At 42.3% G+C, this 21,893-nt stretch overlaps 1 protein-coding gene across 1 annotated transcript in view; it reads left to right on the top strand.

The window, feature by feature from the left end:
* SGK1 (serum/glucocorticoid regulated kinase 1) overlaps window positions 1-21,893 on the top strand; it is a 146,363-nt gene that overhangs the window by 26,303 nt on the left and 98,167 nt on the right. The gene's annotated exons all lie outside the window — the stretch shown is intronic.

Here is a 21,893-nt window from a genome sequence, read left to right as displayed (position 1 = left end):
CATGAATGTATCTCTTCCTAGATTTGTATTCAATAAGTGCAAATAAAAATCTGTATGTGTGAAAAATCCAAACAACTCTCTTTGATTAATCAAATATGTGAAATGTATGAGCAACATAAAATCGGGGTCTTCTTCTCTGGTCTGCCTTCCAGCAGGGGTAAGGGGATCAACAAAACAATTGTATTGATCACTGCATCTGAGGGGTTAATGATGGAAATCAGCGCCATCGCTAATAGCAGCCAGGACCTAAGGGCATCAGGATGTGCATTTACATCCAGTGTCCTCAAGGGGTTAAATGGTGATTTGTCATATAAATATTGAGTCCTAAGTCTAATAAAAATAAAATTGTGGACAGATGTCTTCAAAAATGAGTTTGTAATGACTTTAACCTAATGTTTATTCTCATAGTGATGATGATCATTTCATAGCAACATTTCTGTAGAAGCGAGCAGCCTCTGACACTGAGTTTCCCTGTTGAGTCATAGATTACTTGCTTTCCTTGGTTCTGTTTTACCACAACATACTTGAGAGGTCAATCTAGCTGGGTCAATATGAGTCAGTTTTCTGGACCTGTGCCCCTGGAAGAATTCTGGTGAAGTGGAAATATGATTTTTTTTTAAAAATGTTTTACCTGTCACTATAAATATGCCCTAAAGCTACAGTTTTACATTTGTTTCCCTCTAGAAATAGATTTTAGGTAGAGAAAGAAATCCCTGGAAGCCAGAGTGTCCTTTTAATTATTGTTCTACACCGAAAGGGACAAATGAATCAGCCCTTAAGTGCATGGATCCTAAAAATAGTGTCTGAGGTATAAGATGATCTTATGAACTTCATGTCAGAACCTATAGGGTTAAAAGGTTCTTACAGGCTCTTTGTTGTTTCTTGTTGCTGGGTTACACCCGGCTGTCTGGACTGGTCAGCTGACCTTGATTGGAGCACATGTTCTGGCTCCATATTAGCTGGCAGTCTACTTCCAATCCTTGCTTGCTATAGAGCTCTGTGTACTCCTAGCTAGAATTTATATTGTATGTGTTATTTCTGGCATTTTGACCCTTTGGCTCCTCTCTCTGACTCTTCTCCTGGCTTTGCAAATTGGCTTATCTGTAACCTCTTGGTATCGACTCGGACTGTGGACAGCGACTTATTGTGTGTATGTTTAGTTATTTTGAGTGAATTCATTCTGTGTCCCGACCTCAGTCTGCATTAAAATGTATTATTTTGACTGGACTGCCCTCACTTATTGTAAGTAGGGACCATCATCGTTGTTACAGACCCGCTACCTAGGGCGGGTACATAAGTAGGCAGGTATAGGGCGAGTGGACGAGAATAGTGTGCACTCCTTCCCTGCCCAGATATGTAATTTTTTAATTTCCGTTTTCAGTAGGTTATTATAGGGGCTGCTATCTTGCCTGAGCTGTTTTTAACAGCATTTAGTGATAAGCTTTACAGCAGGACCCATGAGCATAGACAGTAGACTGAAGCTGTCCCATCCAGATGAATTGGAGAGGCTACTAAGCAATCTCTGTGAACTTTTCAGAGGCCATTCTACAGAAATGGGAAGGCTGAGCTGTGTTGTGAATGGTGGTGTATCCAGTGTTATCTCTCTGCTGATTTCACCTTTCTTTGTCTGCACTGAGAAGAAAGGCATTACGGGTAAATGATCTGTATATTACGTGAAGGCTCAGATTAGTTTAAGCTCTAGTGAATAGAATGAACGCTGCAACGAGCAGAGCCTGACTGCTGAGCTGGATGGCTGCTTAACAAAGCTGCTCACCACAGCCGCGGTCCTAACTAGTGTTGAGCGGCATAGGCCATATTCGAATTCGCGAATATTCGCGAATATATGGACGAATATTCGTCATATATTCGCGAATATTCGCATATTCGTTATATTCTCGTTTTATTTTCGCATATGCGAACATTCGCGTATGCGAAAATTAACATATGTGAAAATTAGCATATAAAAATTAACATACACGAAAATTCGCATACACGAAAATTCGCATATACGAAAATTAGCATATACGAATTTTCGCATATGCGAATTTTCGCGCGCCAGTCTCACACAGTAGTATTGCAGCCTTCTTTACACCACACAAGCTGGAAGCAGAGAGGGATGATCACTGTGATGTGTACTGTGAAGAAAAAAACAAAAACAAAAAACGAATATTCGTAATTACGAATATATAGCGCTATATTCGCGAAATTCGCGAAATTCGCGAATATGCGATATTCGCGAATAATATTCGAATTGCGAATATTCGCGAGCAACACTAGTCCTAACCTGCAATTAACAGCGATTCTACATCTCCAAAATGGGCAGAACAGATAAGGATACTTCGGGGAACACCCCAGGACAAGCCAAGGGGCAGAAAAAAACAAGCAAACATGGCTAAATACCTGAAGAAATGCTCTCAGCAGAGCCCCACCAGACCCTGCAAGATGGCGCTGGCTCCCGCCAGAGCTATTGCGGCAGCCAGATTGAGTCGACAACAGGCTGGCCCTCACCAAATCGTTCCTAAGGAAAATGGTGCAGCATGCGGTGGCCAAGGCACTGCAGGCCACTTCCGCCCCAGTCCTACAAGAACTAGCGGATATTAAGGCAGAGGTACGCCATGTCGGGAGCAGAACAGAGCACCTCAAGTCTGCCCTGACTGACACAGTCTCGTTCTGTGACTCAGCATCTCATCAACTGTGGCTGTATGAGACAAAACTGAATAGAGCCTTCCTCATGCTAGAGCAGGGGTCCTCAAACTTTTTAAACAGGGGGCCAGTTCACTGTCCCTCAGACTGTTGGAGGGCCGGACTATAGTTTAAAAAAAAAAAAACTATGAACCTATGCACACTCATATATCTTATTAATGGACTACCCCTTTAAATACACAGCACAGTTACCTCCACATTAGGTAGGCAGCATAGTCCCCCCCACATTAGGTTGGTAGTATAGATCCCCCCACATTAGGTTGTAGTTCCCCAACATTAGGGTGGCAGTATAGTTCCCCTACATTAGGTTGTAGTTCCCCCATATCAGGTTGGCAGTATAGTTCCCCCACATTTAGTTGGCAGTATAGTTCCCCCACATTAGGCTGGCAGTATAGTTCTTTTTTCACAGCAAAGACAAAATCAAAACAAGGTTCCACTCTCTACCAGATCACAGCAACTGAAAAAACCTTTTCCTAAAATGTTAAACTTTAATGATATGCATTAAAACCAGAAAGCAATATTAACTATAATTTGTGACATAATAGTGACAAATATCAAACAAAAGAGACATAGGTCCGCAATTTAGTGGAGGGCACCTTAGGAGAGAAAATTACTCTTGCCACACTGAATAAATCTTGTGGCTATACCAGTGTCAAAATAAGCTGTAATCCACTAGTAATACATTCTCCATGGTACCATACACATATGGATAGTCAGGACCTATCCCCACACCACGTGAGAAAGGTGATAAGGTAAAATATTACGATTGTCTGTTCCGACACGTTTCCCCCCAACTCATGGGGTTTCTCAAGGAACTAATCGGATACAATCATCATAGAAGAGATAAAATTTAGATTGTCTCTGGTACCGCGGATGCCTAAATGAATAAACATATACATAAACCATTTGTATCTTATTCCAATGATGCATACATTAACCCCTTCCCGCTATTGGACGTATGCATACGTCCAGGCGAATTACACGTATGCATACGTCCAAGCGATCTCCTGCTCTGCCGCGGGCAGCACAGGAGATCGCGGGTGGGACTCAGCTGTCAATCACAGCCGGAGTCCCACCGCAGCTGCCGGGGCCGCGATCGCGCCGGTCCCGGCAGCATTAACCCCATAGATGCCGTGATCAGTTCTGATCACGGCATCTATGGTGTTTGCAGGGGGAGCGCTCTCCCCCTGCCCATCAACGGCGGCGCCGCGATAAAATAAGGGGGATCGGGGGTGTCCAAGACACCCTCGACCCCCCTTGAAGAGATAGGAGTGAGGTGGCAGGGTTGCCTCCCCTCCTATCCCTGCTATTGATCGGCGGAGCGGCCGACCAATAGCAGACTGGGGGCGGGGGGGTTAAAGTTCGGTTCCCCCCGCTATGCCCGCCCATCGGTGTCCGGGCACAGCGGGGGGAACCGTGTAGCAGCGGTGGCGGCAGCGGCGGTCACTTACCCGGCGGCGGAGCTCCAGATGACGGCGGCGGTGGAGGTAAGTATGACGCCGCGTGTCCAGAGTCTGTTGCCTAGCAACATTTGCAGGGCGACAGTTTAGAGAGTGGTCTCTAAACTGTCGCCCTCCAGGTGTTGCAAAACTACAACTCCCACCATGCCTTGACAGCTGTTTGCTGTGTTGGCATGCTGGGAGTTGTAGTTTTGCAAGATTTAGAGGGGTTCAGGCTAGAGATCACTGACAGTGGTCTCTAAACTGTAGCCCTCCAGATATTACAAAACTACAACTCCCAGCATGCTCAGACAGCAGTTTGCTGTCTTAGCATGCTGAGGTTTGTAGTTTTGCAACATCTGGAGGGCCACAGTTTAGATACCACTGTCAGTGATCTCTAGCTTGTACATTCACATGGGGGGGGGGGGGGTCAAAACTACAACTCCCAGCATGCACTGTCCATAGCGTATAGTGAGAGTGGTGTCAATCAAGTAATGGTATGTAGCCCCCTTTGGGGAATATTTGCATTTTTTTAACCCCTTAAGGACACAGCCCATTTTCACCTCTAGGACGCAGCCCTTTTTTGCACATCTGACCACTGTCACTTTAAACATTAATAACTCTGGAATGCTTTTACTTATCAATCTGATTCCGAGGTTGTTTTTTCGTGACATATTCTACTTTAACATAGTGGTAAATTTTTGTGGTAACTTGCATCCTTTCTTGGTGAAAAGTCCCAAAATTTGATGAAAAAATTGAAAATTTTGCATTTTTCTAACTTTGAAGCTCTCTGTTTGTAAGGAAAATGGATATTCCAAATATTGTTTTTTTTGGATTCACATATACAATATGTCTACTTTATATTTTCATCATAAAATTGACAAGTGTTTACTTTTGGAAGACACCAGAGGGCTTCAAAGTTCAGCAGCAATTTTACAATTGGCATACCATTTTGGAAACTAGACCCCTTGGGGAACGTAACAAGGGGTAAAGTGAACCTTAATACCCCACAGGTGTTTCACGACTTTTGCATATGTAAAAAAAAAAATATTTTTTTTACACTAAAATGCTTGTTTTCCCCCAAATTTTACATTTTTACAAGGGTTGTAGTTCCCCAACATTAGGTTGGCAGTATAGTTCCCCCCCCCCCCATTAGGTTGGCAGTATAGTTCCCCCACATAAGGTTGTTAGTATAGTTCCACCACATTAGGTTGTAGTTCCCCCACATTTAGTTGTCAGTTTAGTTCCTCCACATTAGGCTGGCAGTATAGTTCCCCCACATTAGGCTGGCAGTATAGTCCCCCCACATTAGGTTGTAGTTCCCCCACACTAGGTTGGCAGTATAGTTCCCCCACATTAGGTTGTAGTTCCCCCACATTAGATTGGCAGTATAGTTCCCCTCACATTAGCTTGTAGGTCCCCCACATTAGGTTGGCAGTATAGTTCCCCCACATTAGGTAGGTAGTATAGTTCCCCCCACATTAGGTTGTAGTTCCCCCACATTAGGTTGGCAGTATAGTTCCCCCACATTAGGTTGGCAGTATAGTTCCCTCCACATTAGGTTGTAGTGCCCCCACATTAGGTTGGCAGTATAGTTCCCCCCAAATTAGGTTGTAGTTCCCCCACATTAGGTTGGCAGTATAGTTCCCCCACATTTAGTTAGCAGTATAGTTCCCCCCACATTAGGCTGGCAGTATGTTCCCCCACAGACACACAGCCTCCAGCCATACACTGTATGGCTGGAGGCTGCATGCCTGTGTACTGCCCCACTTCAGTGCTGGTTAGAGCACTGAAGCTGACGTGCCGCTGTTAACACTTACCAAGCTCGCCAGCGCACGTCCTGCTTGCTGCTCCGCTCCTCCGCGCTCCATTGCTATGGGCGGATGCACGGGATGTCAGTGACATCCCTGTGTGCGCTACCTCCCGGCAGTTTGGTATTTCCTTTGAAGTCAGGCACTCTGGTCCCATCATATAATCAAACAGATAAGGGGTCAGGAAGAGAGATGCCCCACCTGGTGGGATCAGAGGGGAGGGGGGTAATGTAGTTTCCCTCCAAAGAAGCAGAGATAAGATTTAAAATGCTGGACTCAACTGTTGTTGAAGGCTATGCAAAAGGCTGACAAGAGCTGGACTCTCACTGACAAGGACGGCTATATGATCATGCTGTAAGAACTTCATCTTTTGCTTTCTGAACTTGTCTTGCAAAACTCTTTTATATATTTTTGTACCTGTATGTCATTTGTTCCTGTATTTTTATATATATATAGCACTGTGATACCTTTTATCAGATTAACCCCTTAAGGACCAGGCCATTTTACACCTTAGGACCAGAGCGTTTTTTGCAATTCTGACCACTGTCACTTTAAACATTAATAACTCTGGAATGCTTTTAGTTATCAATCTGATTCCGAGAATGTTTTTTCGTGACATATTCTTCTTTAACATAGTGGTAAAATTTTGTGGTAATTTGCATCCTTTCTTGGTGAAAAATCCCAAAATTTGATGAAAAATTTGAAAATTTAGCATTTTTCTAACATTAAAGCTCTCTGCTTGTAAGGAAAATGGATATTCAAAATATTTTGTTATTTTATTCACATTTCCAATATGTTTACTTTATGTTTGCATCATAAAATTGACGTGTTTTTACTTTTGGAAGACACCAGAGGGCTTCAAAGTTCAGCAGCACTTTTCCAATTTTTCACAAAATTTTGAACCTCGCTTTTTTTCAGAGACCAGTTCAGGTTTGAAGTGGATTTGAAGGGTCTTCCCATTAGAAATACCCCACAAATGACCCCATTATAAACACTACACCCCCCAAAGTATTCAAAATGACAATCAGTAAGTGTTTTAACCGTTTAGGTGTTTCACAGGAATAGCAGCAAAGTGAAGGAGAAAATTCACAATCTTTATTTTTTACACTCGCATGTTCTTGTAAACCCAATTTTCGAATTTTTACAAGGGGTAAAAGGAGAAAATGTATACTTATATTTGTAGCCCAATTTCTCTCGAGTAAGCACATACCTCATATGTCTATGTAAAGTGTTCGGCGGGCGCAGTAGAGGGCTCAGAAGCGAAGGAGCGACAAGGGGATTTTGGAGAGTACGTTTTTCAGAAATGGTTTTTGGGGGCATGTTGCATTTAGGAAGCCCCTATGGTGCCAGAACAGTAAAAATAACCCACATGGCATACCATTTTGGAAACTAGACCCATTGGGGAACATAACAAGGAATAAAGTGAGCCTTAATACCCCACAGGTGTTTCACAACTTTTGCATATGTAAAAAAAAAAAATTTTTTTTCACTAAAATGTGTGTTTCCCCCCAAATTTCACATTTTTGCAAGGGTTAATAGCAGAAAATACCCCCCAAAATTTGTAACCCCATCTCTTCTGAGTATGGAGGCACCCCATAAGTTGGCATGTAGTGCATTACGGGCGAACTACAATGCTCCGAAGAGAAGGAGTAATATTTGACTTTTTGAGAGCAAATTTTGCTCGGGGGGCATGTCGCATTTAGGAAGCCCCTATGGTGCCAGAACAGCAAAAAAGAAAACACATGGCTACCATTTTGGAAACTAGACCCCTTGAGGAACGTAACAAGGAATAAAGTGAGCCTAAATACCCCACACGGGTTTCACGACTTTTGCATATGTAAAAATTAATATATATTTTTTTCACTAAAATGTGTGTTTCCCCCCAAATTTCACATTTTTGCAAGAGTTAATAGCAGAAAATACCCCCCAAAATTTGTAACCCCATCTCTTCTGAGTATGGAGGTACCCCATAAGTGGACCTGAAGTGCACTACGGGCGAACTACAATGCTCAGAAGAGGAGGAGCACCATTGAGCTTTTGGAAAGAGAATTTGTTTGGAATGGTAGTCAGGGGCCATGTGCATTTACAAAGCCCCCCGTGGTGCCAGAACAGTGGACCCCCCCCACATGTGACCTCATTTTGGAAACTACACCCTCACAGAATTTAATAAGTGGTGCAGTGAGCATTTACACCCCACTGGCGTTTGACAGATCTTTGGGACAGTGGGCTGTGCAAATGGAAAATTAAATTTTTCATTTTCACGGATCACTGTTCCAAAAATCTGTCAGACACCTGTGGGGCGTAAATGCTCACTGCGCCCCTTATTACATTACATGAGGGGTGTAGTTTCCAAAATGGGGTCACATATGGGGGGGTCCATTGTTCTGGTACCATGGGGGCTTTGTAAAAACAAGTGGCCTTCAATTCCGGACAAATTTTCTCTTCAAAATCCCAATGGCGCTCCTTCTCTTCTGAGCATTGTAGTGCACCCATAGAGCACTTTACATCCACATATGGGGTATCCGCTTACTCAGAAGAAATTGGGTTACAAATTTTTGGGGGCTTTTTTTTATTTTCCCTTGTGAAAATGAAAAATTTAGGGTGACACCAGCATTTTAGTGAAAAAAATATTTTTTTTTTCATTTTCCCATCCAACTATAATGAAAATTTGTCAAACACCTGTGGGGTGTTCAGGCTCACTATACCCCTTGTTACGTTCCGTGAGGGGTGTCGTTTCCAAAATGGGGTCACATGTCTGTATTTATTGTTTTGTGTTTATGTCAGAACCACTGTAAAATCAGCCACCCCTGTGCAAATCACCAATTTAGGCCTCAAATGTACATGGTGCGCTCTCACTCCTGAGCCTTGTTGTGCGTCCGCAGAGCATTTTACGCCCACATATGGGGTATCTCCGTACTCAGGAGAAATTGCGTTACAAATGTTGGGGGTCTTTTTTTCCTTTTACCTCCCGTGAAAATAAAAAGTAAAGGACAACACCGGCATGTTAGTGTAAAAAAATTTTTTTTTTACACTAACAGGCTGGTGTAGACCCCAACTTTTCTTTTTCATAAGGGGTAAAAGGAAAAAAAAGCCCCCAAAATTAGTAACGCAATTTCTCCCGAGTACGGAGATACCCCATATGTGGCACTAAACTGTTTCCTTGAAATACGACAGGGCTCCGAAGTGAGAGAGCGCCATGCGCATTTGAGGACTAAATTAGGGATTGCACAGGGGTGGACATAGGGGTATTCTACGCCAGTGATTCCCAAACAGGGTGCCTCCAGCTGTTGCTAAACTCCCAGCATGCCTGGACAGTCAGTGGCTGTCCGGAAATGCTGGAAGTTGTTGTTTTGCAACAGCTGGAGGCTCTGTTTTGGAAACACTGCCGTACAATAAGTTTTTTATTTTTTATTAGGGGGACAGTGTAAGGGGGTGTATATGTTGTGTTTTACTCTTTATTATGTGTAAGTGTAGTGTAGTGTTTTTAGGGTACATTCACACTGGCGGGTTTACAGTGAATTTACCGCTAGGAGTTTGCGCTGCGGTGAAAAATTTGCCACAGCCCAAACTTGAAGCAGAAAACTTACTGTAAACCCGCCAGTGTGAATGTACCCTGTACATTCACATGGGGGGGCAAACCTCCAGCTGTTTCAAAACTACAACTCCCAGCATGTACTGACAGACCGTGCATGCTGGGGGTTGTACTTTTGCAACAGCTGGAGGCACACTGGTTGGAAAACCTTCAGTTAGGTTCTGTTACCTAACTCAGTATTTTCCAACCAGTGTGCCTCCAGCTGTTGCAAAACTTCAACTCCCAGCATGTACTGATCGCCGAAAGGCATGCTGGGAGATGTAGTTATGCAACAGCTGGAGGGATCGCAACTACAACTCCCAGCAGGCTTGCTGGGAGTTGCAGTTTTACAACATATGTAGAGCTATAGTTTAGAGACCACTGCATAGTGGTCTCCAAACTGTGGACCTCCAGATGTTGCAAAACTACAACTCCCAGCATGCCCAGACAGCAAACTGCTGTCTGGGCATGCTGGGAGTTGTAGTTTTGCAAGATCTGGAGGTGCACAGTATAGAGATCACTTTGCAGTGGTCTCAAACTGTAGACTTCCAGCTGTTGCAAAACTGCAACTCCCAGCAAGCCTAAACAGCTCTCTGGGCATGCTGGGAGTTGTAGGTTTGCAACATCTGGAGGGTTACAGTTTAGAGACCACTATAGTGGTCTCAGACTGTAGCCCTCCAGATGTTGCTAAGTAACTCACCGGCTTCCGTTGGATCCAGGGAGCTGCGTCGCGGTCCTCTTCTTCCGCCGATTGTCGCCCACTGCCGCCGCTGATCGTCGCCGCTGCCGTCGCCGATGGGTAAGTGGATCTTCGGCGCCGGTCCCTGTCGGTTTCCCCGTCCTGCCCCGCCTATTGTGGGAGGGCAGGATGGTGAAACCGAAAGTAAACCCCTCCGCCCCCGATCTGCTATTGGTGGTCGCGTCTAGACCACCAATAGCAGAGATAGGAGGGGTGGCAACCCTGCCACCTCACTCCTATCGCTACAGGGGGATCGTGGGTGTCTATTCCGTGTCACCGGGTCACCATAGACCCGTATGACCCGGAATCGGCGCAAATCGCAAGTGTGAATTCACTTGCGATTTGCGCCGATCGCCAACATGGGGGGGTCTAATGACCCCCCTGGGCATTTGCGCGGGTTGCCTGCTGATAGATATCAGCAGTCACCCCGGCGTGATCCCCGCCCGGCGCGCGGCGGGGACCGAAATTCCCACGGCGTACAGGTACGCCCTTGGTCCTTAAGTACCAGGGAGCAAAGGCGTACCTGTACGCCCTTGGTCCTTAAGGGGTTAAATGTTTAATTAATCAGCTCTGGTCTTTGATCTCTACATATATGAGCTCACCTTTTTGAAGGCAGCTCTGGTGGAAACACGTTTATCTAAGGGTTAATTTGGTGACTTGCTGGGACTAGTAGTGGATACCCAGAGGTCCGGTGGCCTTAACCCTTGCACCATCACACTCTCTCTAGTGTCTTCGCTTGACCGATAGGGTGTGATCTTGACAACTTTTGAGCAGCTTTAATAAAGAACAAAGGTATAGAGAAGTTATGTCACATGTATCAGTATGGCAAGTATAACATGTTTCTGTACACTAGACATACATATTGACATGTTTATACCTACAAAGTATTGAGAAAAGCTCATATGATTCAAGTGAGATTTGTTGATGTTTCTCTAGGCTGATTTTACACTGTTTTAACAGTACACAATTACCATAAGGCTATGTTCAAACAGTGTCAAATGTAGTGGCATTATTTTGTATATTTATTTTTGGCTGTAATCTGCAAAAATGCTTAAAGAATACCTATCATCAACTAAACTGTCCCTAATCATCAACTAAACTGTCCCTAAACTGTCCCTCTCACTTACCTTCCTACATTCCACAGGAGCTCCGCTACAGCTGATCAGTCATCCGGGCTGTCTGCTTCCTATTTCCTTTAGCCCAAAATGTCACACCGCGCTTCAGCCTATCACCGGCTGAGGCGCTGCGGTTGGTGATAGGCTGAGACGCCGTGTGACGTTCCGGGCTAAGTAGGAAGCAGACAGCCTGGCTGACTGATCAGCTGTTGCGGCAGAGTTCCGGGGGAATGTAGGAAGGTAAGTGAAAGTTTATTTTCACTTTTTTTGCAGACCAGGCAGGATAGAATAAACATAGCCCGTACTGGACTATTGTACAACTATGTACAATGTACTATGTACAACATACTAAAACTTCTTTGGTGACAGGTACTCTTTTGACGATTTTTACGAACAGAAATGTGTTTGTAAAAAACGATACACTACTAGAGCATAAGAAAAGGTTTGCCTGTAGTGATTGATCCTCTATATGACATCAATCTATTGCTGACTACAGGAATAAAAAGCTGATATAATTTCTTCCCGCCAGAAATTCCGGACTATGAGTATGAGCGCACTGCACAGCCCACAAGGTGACAGGCAGTGACTTGCCCTTTACCCAGGCAGGCTCTCATGATAGTGAAGACTTTTGGAGACTCCACAGGGGAGATTTATCAAAGGATTTAGACTGGTTTTTCCTGTCTAAATTTGTCGCATAGAAAGTCGCAGTCTAAAAATGTGCGACTTTTCTGCGACTTTTGCTCTAGAGGATTTTTAGAACATGATGCATTCTAGTCTATTATAGATGGAAATGCATTGAAAAATGCATTGATGCTGAATGTATCACAAGCGACTTTTCAGCGACAAGTCGCATCGGCTGAAAGTACGCCGAAATGTCAGACCATGTTAGAGCAGGTTTAAATATAGACTAAAGCATACATCATGCAGTCTGTGCACAGAATTTATCAAGAGCCGTGCGCCATTTGATAAATTAGGCGCACAATAGACCAGCCTAACGCTCTGTAGTTTGGTCTATATTGATGCGGGACATAGACAGCTTTCATAAATATCCCCCCCACATCTCTATTGCACAGAGTCACGCAGTAGAAATAAATATATAAAAACGGCCATAACTCTGCAAGTACTTCACTGATAAATGTGAATAATCGCTCTTTTTAAAATTGTACTACAGTATATTGGGTTTAGTGGGGGTGAAAAAGCTGTCAGTCTCTTTTTAGGCTGCTATTGGGTGACCAGAGAATTTTTCATTCTCCTTTTTTTATGTGTGGGTTCCGGTGATGTCACCCATTTTATGATGTCTCCTTTCCACCTTATTAATACAATTTTGTATATTTTTATGTATTTTTATTTAACAATAAAGTTTTCCATATTTTTGTCATATAAATGACTCTGTTCTTTTTCTTTATTTGTATTATAACTCTGGAGGTCACCATATTGAGCCAATTAATGTAACAGGAGGCCACACTGCTTTAAGTGTGGTTTTCACATTACTGTGTGTTCCGCTTGTCAGTTTCTAGTAATTTAATTAAGACAGCAGCGAGTTGTCATTTGTTAATGAGAAGAGCGCCATAGAACCACCATGAATTCAGCAGCAGTAATATACACTTCTATACCGTGTAGGACTACGAGCTGCAAAACACTAAGGCATCAATAAATAATTAAAACAGCCTGGGGCTGTTTATAGCAGCTGCACAGTAATAATCAAAACAACAAGAAGGAGAATATATTTTACTTCTGAGAATATGAGAAAAGGTAACATCACATTTTTATATCAATACACATTTCATAAATATTTTGCATGAAAAAATGAAAAGAAGTTGAACCAATATAGTTGTTCTACACCTGCAGTAACTACAATTTTCAAGATGCTCTAGATTCTTAATGTGACTCTGAGAACTGGGGGCTTATGGTATTGGCATCCTGCCAAAGACAGTAGAATACATCTCAATATGCATGAGATGATGACGAAGGCTTACATATTCGGAAACACTACAGATCATAGATGTAGTTACCCAAAATACTGCCCCATGACTATAGAAATCAACAACTTGGTAATCATATATTACAACAAGTGTTGGATGGAAATGACTAACTCACCGTAATACTGGCCTGTCAATACAAATGCAAGTGACGGCGATAGAACGAATCAAACCTGCTTGATCCGAGCTATCTCAACCAAGTTGTCTTTGCTCAAGTACAAATCTCCTACACTTCCAGGCACCGTCAAGGTAGTTGAGTAATCAATTATTATCTATAGCAATTGACTTTTTACATGTAAATAATATTTAAATTGTCCACAATTTAGATGTTTTTAGTTCCTGCTTTTTACACTGTTTGGGGTCATTGTGGGGACATAACCATTATGACAGTTACAGTGAGAATTCAGTTATTACTTGCAGAAGCATTTCAAAACCCACCCAACATGCCCAACAGGAATAATAAAAAAAAAAAAACACAGGAAACAGTTGTATACCAGCCAAATGTATCTGAATCCCACATTTGCCATAAAAAGTGTCTGCCTCTTAAAAAATAAAAATAAAAAAAATCACAGTAACATGTTAAAAGCTTTGATTGGTGCAAGTCAAGTTTCTAACTTTTATTTTTCTAAATGTAATTATATTTTTTGCACACATTATATAAACATTGTGATTGTGTCTGGCAACATCTTTAAAACATCATTGAACAAGCAAGCCGCTCCAGAGTTTGAGCTGACATATCACCAGCATCTAACTTTTCTACATACCCGTAAAGACATCTGTTTACATATATTCCCTCCTACTATGTTTTCTAGGTTCATTCATGTCCATGTAAGTAAAATAATAATAAAATCAGTGTCCTTGATTCGTATGGGGCTCAACATTTGTTTATGTTTTGTACCTTTACTGAAGTGAAAAAAAAAATGAAATCCGATAATTTGGCCACTACAACAGGATTTATTTGATCCTGCAGCCAAAATGTTCTTGATGTTCTGCCCAAAGACTTAATCACAGGCGATCAAATATTCATGTTAGAGTGTTACAGTCATTAGCAAAAACTTTTTATACAATGCAGAAAATAACATTATATGTATATTTAAATTATACATTGGTTACAAATGCAAAAAGGATGCATCGTCCAGCACTCGGGATGTGGTAAAATACGTTTTTCTTTATTCAAGGATCATCAGACAATAGTCACAAACAGAGAGAAAGTGACTGACGCATTTCTCACTTGCGTGCTTAATCGTAGACTCACTTGAGCCTATGATTAAGCACGCAAGTGCGAAACGCGTCAGACACTTTCTCTCTGTTTGTGACTATTGTCTGATGATCCTTGAATAAAGAAAAACTTCTTTTACTGCATCCCGAGTGCTGGACGATACATCCTTATTGCATACTAGTATTTGGCAGAAGGCGGGATCGGCACGTTCGCGCACAGGTGGTGCGGATTTCCCATTAGGTGGTGAGCGGAGCTAGAAATCCATACAAACATTGGTTACAAATGTATATATTTTAGTCCCTGCAACTATTGCCTATGTGTCTCTATGAGGAGTCCAAATACAGGAAGTGTAGGTGTACAAGCAGGGCTCTGTGCACTGAGGACAAGCAGAGCACTGTGCACTGAGGACAAGCAGGGTTCTGTGCAGTGAGGACAAACAGGGCTCTGTACACTGAGGACAAGCAGGGCTCTGTACACTGAGGACAAGCAGGGGTCTGCACACTGTGGACAAGCAGGGCTCTGTACACTGAGGACAAGCTGGGCTCTGTACACTGAGGACAAGCAGGGCTCTGTACACTGAGGACAAGCAGGGCTCTGTACACTGTGTACAAGCAGGGCTCTGTACACTGAGGACAAGCAGGGCTCTGCACACTGAGGACAAGCAGGGCTATGTACAGTGTGGACAAGCAGGGCTCTGTACACTGAGGACAAGCAGGGCTCTGTACACTGTGGACAAGCAGGGCTCTGTGCTTTGAGGACAAGCAGGGCTCTGTGCACTGAGGCTCTGTGACATGCTCCCGGCTCACATATCAGGAATTATTGACAAGCCAGGAGCCTAAACAGAGCCGTGCTTGTCCTGCCTTCACTACCTGTATCTGGTCTCCTCACCGAGACACACAGGCAATAGCTGCAAGGACAGCATTTTTTCACCCAAAAATATACAATTTTTTTTACCAATGTATATTACAAATATAAATGCAAGAACGGCAATCCAGCATGGGTAAGTAGAAAATCCAGACTTTATTAACTCACGGTAAAAACGGTACAAGCAACCAGCAGATCAGTCGTGTTTCAGGCGCATGAACCCTTCGTCAGTGATGTCAGCCCTCTGCACAGATGTCAGTTAAATACCGGACAGGTAATGGGCGGATAACTTACTACCAATCAGAGCTCCTCTGAGTCCGCTGACACCGGTGCAGGGGGAGGATACTGATACAATACAAAATATAAAATGCAAGTAAAAGTACAAAAATTGCTAAAACAGTACACTAATGGGCGATGTGGACATAGATGGCTAGGAAGCATTTAGGAAAACAGTGGCATAAAGCAATGTCATAAAATCATGCATTAAATCATGCATGTTTCCTCCTGTGGATCACTTCTGGAAAGACTTTCCATATGGACTGATCAAATGCTCCAGCCTATGGTTCAGAGGGTCCCTGGATACCTCAAAGACTCCAGGGACGTTCTGAGAGCATTTTAGCACTTCATATGGAAAAAAGAATATAGTTGGCTCACCTGTGACGTTGTCTCATTGTACACCAGCATTCCATGGCATATTGCCATGGAGGCGCTGGTGTACCATCTAGACAACCACAGTGGATACACTGTAAATTTAACCCCTTAAGGACTCAGCCCATTTTGGCCTTAAGGACTCAGACAATAAAATTTTTACATTTTCATTTTTTCCTCCTCGCCTTCTAAAAATCATAACTCTTTTATATTTTCATCTACAGACTAGTATGAGGGCTTGTTTTTTGCGTGACCAGTTGTCCTTTGTAATGACATAACTCATTATATCATAAAATGTATGGCGCAACCAAAAAACACTATTTTTTGGGGGAAATTAAAAAGAAAAACGCAATTTCGCTAATTTTGGAAGGTTTCGTTTTCACGCCGTACAATGTATGGTAAAAATGACGTGTGTTCATTATTCTGAGGGTCAATACGATTAAAATGATACCCATTATTACATACTTTTCTATTATTGTTGCGCTTAAAAAAATCACAAACTTTTTAACCAAATTAGTACATTTATAGTACTAGTACATACTCTAACTTTTTATTTTTCCGTATAAGCGGCGGTATGAGGGCTCATTTTTGCGCCATGATCTTTACTTTTTTTTGATACCACATTTGCATATAAAAAACTTTTAATACATTTTTTATATATTTTTTTTATATATAAAATGTATGAAAAAAGTAGCAATTTTGGACTTTTTTTTTTTTTACGTTCACGCCGTTCACCGTACGGGATCATTAACATTTTATTTTAATAGTTCGGACATTTACACACGCGGCGATACCAAATATGTCTATAAAATTTATTTTTTACGCTTTTTGGGGGTAAAATAGGAAAAAACGGACGTTTTACTTTTTAATTGGGGGAGGGGATTTTTTACTTTTTTTTTACTTTTTTTTTAATTTTACATTATTTCACATTTTTTTTACACTTGAATAGTCCCCATAGGGGACTATTCATAGCAATACCATGATCTGTTCTATGTATAGGAAAAAGAACAGATTAGTGTTATCGGTCATCTTCTGTTCTGGTCTGCTCGATCTCAGACCAGAGCAGAAGACGCCGGGAGCCGGAAGGAGGAAGGTGAGGGGACCTCCGTGCGGCGTTCTGAATGATCGGATCCCCGCAGCAGCGCTGCGGGCGATCCGATCATTCATTGAAATCGCGTACTGCCGCAGATGCCGGGATCTGTATTGATTCCGGCACCTGAGGGGTTAATGGCGGACGCCCGCGAGATCGCGGGCGTCGGCCATTGCTGGCGGGTCCCTGGCTGCGATCAGCAGCCGGGATCAGCCGCGCATGACACGGGCATCGCTCCGATGCCCGCGGTTATGCACAGGACGTAAATGTATGTCCTGGTGTGTTAAGTACCACCGCACCAGGACGTACATTTACGTCCTGCGTCCTTAAGGGGTTAAAAGAGTTCATTAAAATGAGTACATGGTATCTCATGACACATAATTATTTTTCTTTTGATAGTCTTTTTTATTCAAGCGAGTGATGTTTCCATGGGCGCTAGACATTCGCCATCCCATGCAAATTTAACGATGTCATATTGGGAATCTAAGTACCTTTTTTCAGCCTCCAATCCTTTTGTGTCCCATGTGCAGTGGTACGGCAGATTCATAGATGATCTTCTCCTTGTTTGGCGAGGTGATATGTCTGCCGTACCACTGTACCTGGAATACATTAACAATAATTCTTTCAACCTGCAATTTACCCACCATTCTGATTTATTCAATATTTCTTTTCTTGACCTGCAATTGAATTCAGTGCCAGACCACACTATTGCTGTCTCCACTTTTCGCAAACCCACTGCGGGGAATACTATCCTCAGGGCGGACAGCAATCATCCCCCACATACAATCAGGGCCATCCCCATAGGAGAATTCACACGGATCAAGAGGAACTGCAGTGATCCCTCTGTCTGTGAGTCTCAAATAGGAGAGGCGTCGCGGAGACTCACAGAGAGGGTAGCCTGCACATATTCTATCTAGAGCCAAAAATACAGTTGCCAAGAAAAATTGCTGCCTTTTGATTTCTCCATCTAATAATCAAATACAATCACGCGGCCCAGACTTTCAAAATAAACCGGTCATTGCGCTTACCTATTCACTTTAATTAACACAGGTCAAAAGCATTATCAATAGACATCTTCATTTTCTTAGGACGAGACTATAGCTAAAATTCTGTCCAAAGGATGCTACATAGTCCCCAAAAAAGCCAAAACTTTGGGAGACATGCTATCTCCTAGTTTAGTGTTGTCAAATACCAGACACAGCACAAACTGGTTGAGTAATAAGGGATTCTATAAATGTGGTGGCAGGATTTGTAGAACATGTAATTATGCTAAGTTGTGTACACATTTTTCTGATGCAGAGCAAATAAAAAATTATGGCATAAAAGATTATATTAACTGTAATCATTACAATGTAATTTATGTCATTGAATGTTCACAGTGCCAGCTAAAATATGTAGGTTCAACCACTAGAAAATTTAAAGTTAGAGCACTTGAACATCTCAATGACATATCTAGCAATGCTATTAGAAATCGCTCAGCAGCGTCTTTGCACTTCAAAACCGTTCATGGTGGAAGCACCAATGGTTTTCAAATATATGCAATAGAGCGTGTTCACACAGGACCTCGTGGTGGTTGCATGCGGCAAAAATTGCTTGAACGTGAAGCATATTGGCAATTCACCTTGGGTACAAGTGCACCCAAAGGGTTAAATTTAAAAAGGGAATTGCTATTTCACTATTAACACCGCATTGCAACCTGCACGATTAGAAATGCAGTTTGTCATATGAAGTGAAATTATACATTCTTTCATTTTACTCTGTCATATATTTTTTACATGTTTAATGCATGATTTCATGACATTGTTTTATGCCACTGTTTTCCTAAATGCTTCCTAGCCATCTATGTCCACATCGCCCATTAGTGTACTGTTTTAGCAATTTTTGTACTTTTACTTGCATTTTATATTTTGTATTGTATCAGTATCCTCCCCCTGCACCGGTGTCAGTGGACTCAGAGGAGCTCTGATTGGTAGTAAGTTATCCGCCCATTACCTGTCCGGTATTTAACTGACACCTTTGCACAGGGCTGACATCACTGACGAAGGGTGCATGCGCCTGAAACGCGTCTGATCTGCTGGTTGCTTGTACCGTTTTTACCGTAAGTTAATGAAGTCTGGATTTTCTACTTACCCACGCTGGATTGCCGTTCTTGCATTTGGATTTGTGTGCACCGGGCTGGGTGTGAATCCGTGTCGGGGGTGTACGGGTGGAGCGAGCTGGACTACATTGCCAGATACTTGCCAATATTACAAATATACACACAATGGTATTATCTAAATTATATAAAACTTTTTTTTGCTAACAACGGGTACACTTTAATACAGCACATCGTATTTCCGCAGGTACTTTTTTTTTTTTTTTTTACTAAATAATATACACTAAAACATTATCGCTTTACTTTCACAGACCGCTGGGTGCTTCGACCCACGCTACGTCAGGGTTGGGGACGCCAAAATGAACGCTCGCCTGTGTAGACAAAAATCCTTGCACCGGCTCTGTATAGAGCGGGGGAGTGAATGATAGGGTCCAGCCTGCATTTTTCCATCCCTTTTTATAGGGAGTCTAAGGACTGTTTCGATCAGATTACTTTAAGGACATATTCAGACAGGACAATGCCGATTTTAAAGAAACATTTAAGTCAACATTTATGTATACAAAACATAAGAGATGATGAAAACTCTTTCCCTTATAATTTTCCTCCATTTATGATTCATTCCTGTCTTTGGCTGCCATTAACAAACCTGCTCTGTGTGAATTGATGCACGATCATGTTATACCTACTAGCTCCAGTCCCAGGGGAATCAATTAATATAATGCAATAATGCTCCCAGTGCACACAGAATACATGTGAAGCTCTGTTTACATCAAACTAAGGCTGGAATTCCACTTGGGTTTTTTCCAGCATTTTTTTTTTCATTGAAATAACGCCAGTGCAATTTCCTGAGTCTGACGTTTCTTCTGGCGTTTTTGCATTTGAGTTGAAATTGCATTTTTTTGCCCCGTTGGCATTTTTTTTTAAATGTGTTGGGTACCAAAAAAAGGAGGCAGTAGGGATGGGAAAAAATGTATTTAAGTAAATTTTTATTTTTTATAATGAACTTTTAATTAATTTTTAATAAAGTGTGTATGTGTGTTTCACTTTTTTTTTTTTTTTTTTACAAAATGATGGGAGTAGTAGTACCTGTACTACTAGACATATCAGTCCTGACACCCTATGCGATTGTAGATAATATAGCAGAGATGTGGAGTGGCTCTATACAGCGCTCGCATCTCTGCTCTGTACTCCGGCCAGTGATATGAATGGAACATCACTCATTCATATTTTCTGCCTAGAGTGGGGATTGGCCGGATGGTTCCAGCCAATCACAGCTCTAAGGGAAATATGAATGAGTGATGTTCCATTCATATCACTGGCTGGGGTATAGTGGAGAGATGCAGAGGGCAGGAGAAAGCCACTCTGCATCTCTGCAATAGATAGGACGATTGCAGCGGGTGTCAGGAGTGATACCCGCTGTGATCTGTCCTTAAATGCAGGTACTACTACTCCCAACATGGAGCACACTCTTCTCCATGCTGGGAGCTGTAGTACCTGCATTAATAGACAGATCACAGCGAGTGTAACTTCTGACACCTGTTGCGATCTGTCTATTAATGCAGGTACTACAGCTCCAAGCATTAAGCAGAGTGTGCTCCATGTTGGGAGCAGTAGTACCTGCAGTTAACGGAAAGATCACAGCGCATGTCACTCCTGACACCCGTTGTGATCCTCCTGTATAATGTATAGATGTGGACTGCCGCTCTTCTATGGTCCCCTGCCCTGACGTATATATACACCTATTCATATTTCCCACATTTTCTTTGGCAGTATACTTTAGATAGCTGTTCCTCCCAACAAATCCATATGTATGCATGCTAGTCCAATGGTACATGTGTATTCAATGAGGAAAGGAGAAAAAGGTCTACATACTTCAAACTAGGGCTAATATTCCATAGGAACAAAAAATATATTCTTCTTCTTCCTGGCATTCGCCGTTATGGGGGGAGACATTTGCATTCACCACTGGTCCTATCGAAATCATCTGGTGTATATGGACACTTTTAGTAATCCTTTTTCCCCACACCACCAAGTATAAGACCCTAGGTTGAAGTGTCAAGTTATCTGATTCGTTCCCCATTGTAATGACTGCAGTGAGTTGTCAGTATTGTCTAGGGTCTAGAATTTGGCAAATTTACTTCTGTATTCAGTAATATGAAGACTATGGAATATGTCATTGATAAAGTTAGTAATGATCAAAAGTCAATTCCTGTTAGAGCTTTTAAGGCAGCTATACATGGTAAGTTTCTCTAACAAAGGTGTAACTGAATAAAACATAAGATTCCACTGTCCTACTATAACAATACAACTCTACAAATGACAGACAGAAGAAGGGAATAGGGGTGGGGCAAAATAAATCAAACTTCACACACCCCTCCACTCTCCACCGGTCAAGCACCACAGCTGCAATGCCGTTCCTGTACACTGAGCACAGGACACTGCAGCCAATCCCTTGATCTGTCTTTATTTTGCGCCCCTATTCCTTGCCTCTTTACAATTTTTAACCAAGCTCAAAGTAACTATTTAACTGATGGTTGTTTTTAATGTGCTTTATTTTGGGCCTAGATTTCATGATTTGTGATCAGACCAGAAACATGTTCATGTTTATTATTTTAAACCA

Source organism: Hyla sarda, chromosome 3 (assembly GCF_029499605.1).
Source record: "Hyla sarda isolate aHylSar1 chromosome 3, aHylSar1.hap1, whole genome shotgun sequence".
Taxonomy (NCBI): domain Eukaryota; kingdom Metazoa; phylum Chordata; class Amphibia; order Anura; family Hylidae; genus Hyla; species Hyla sarda.
This window is presented reverse-complemented; position numbering and strand designations above follow the sequence as displayed.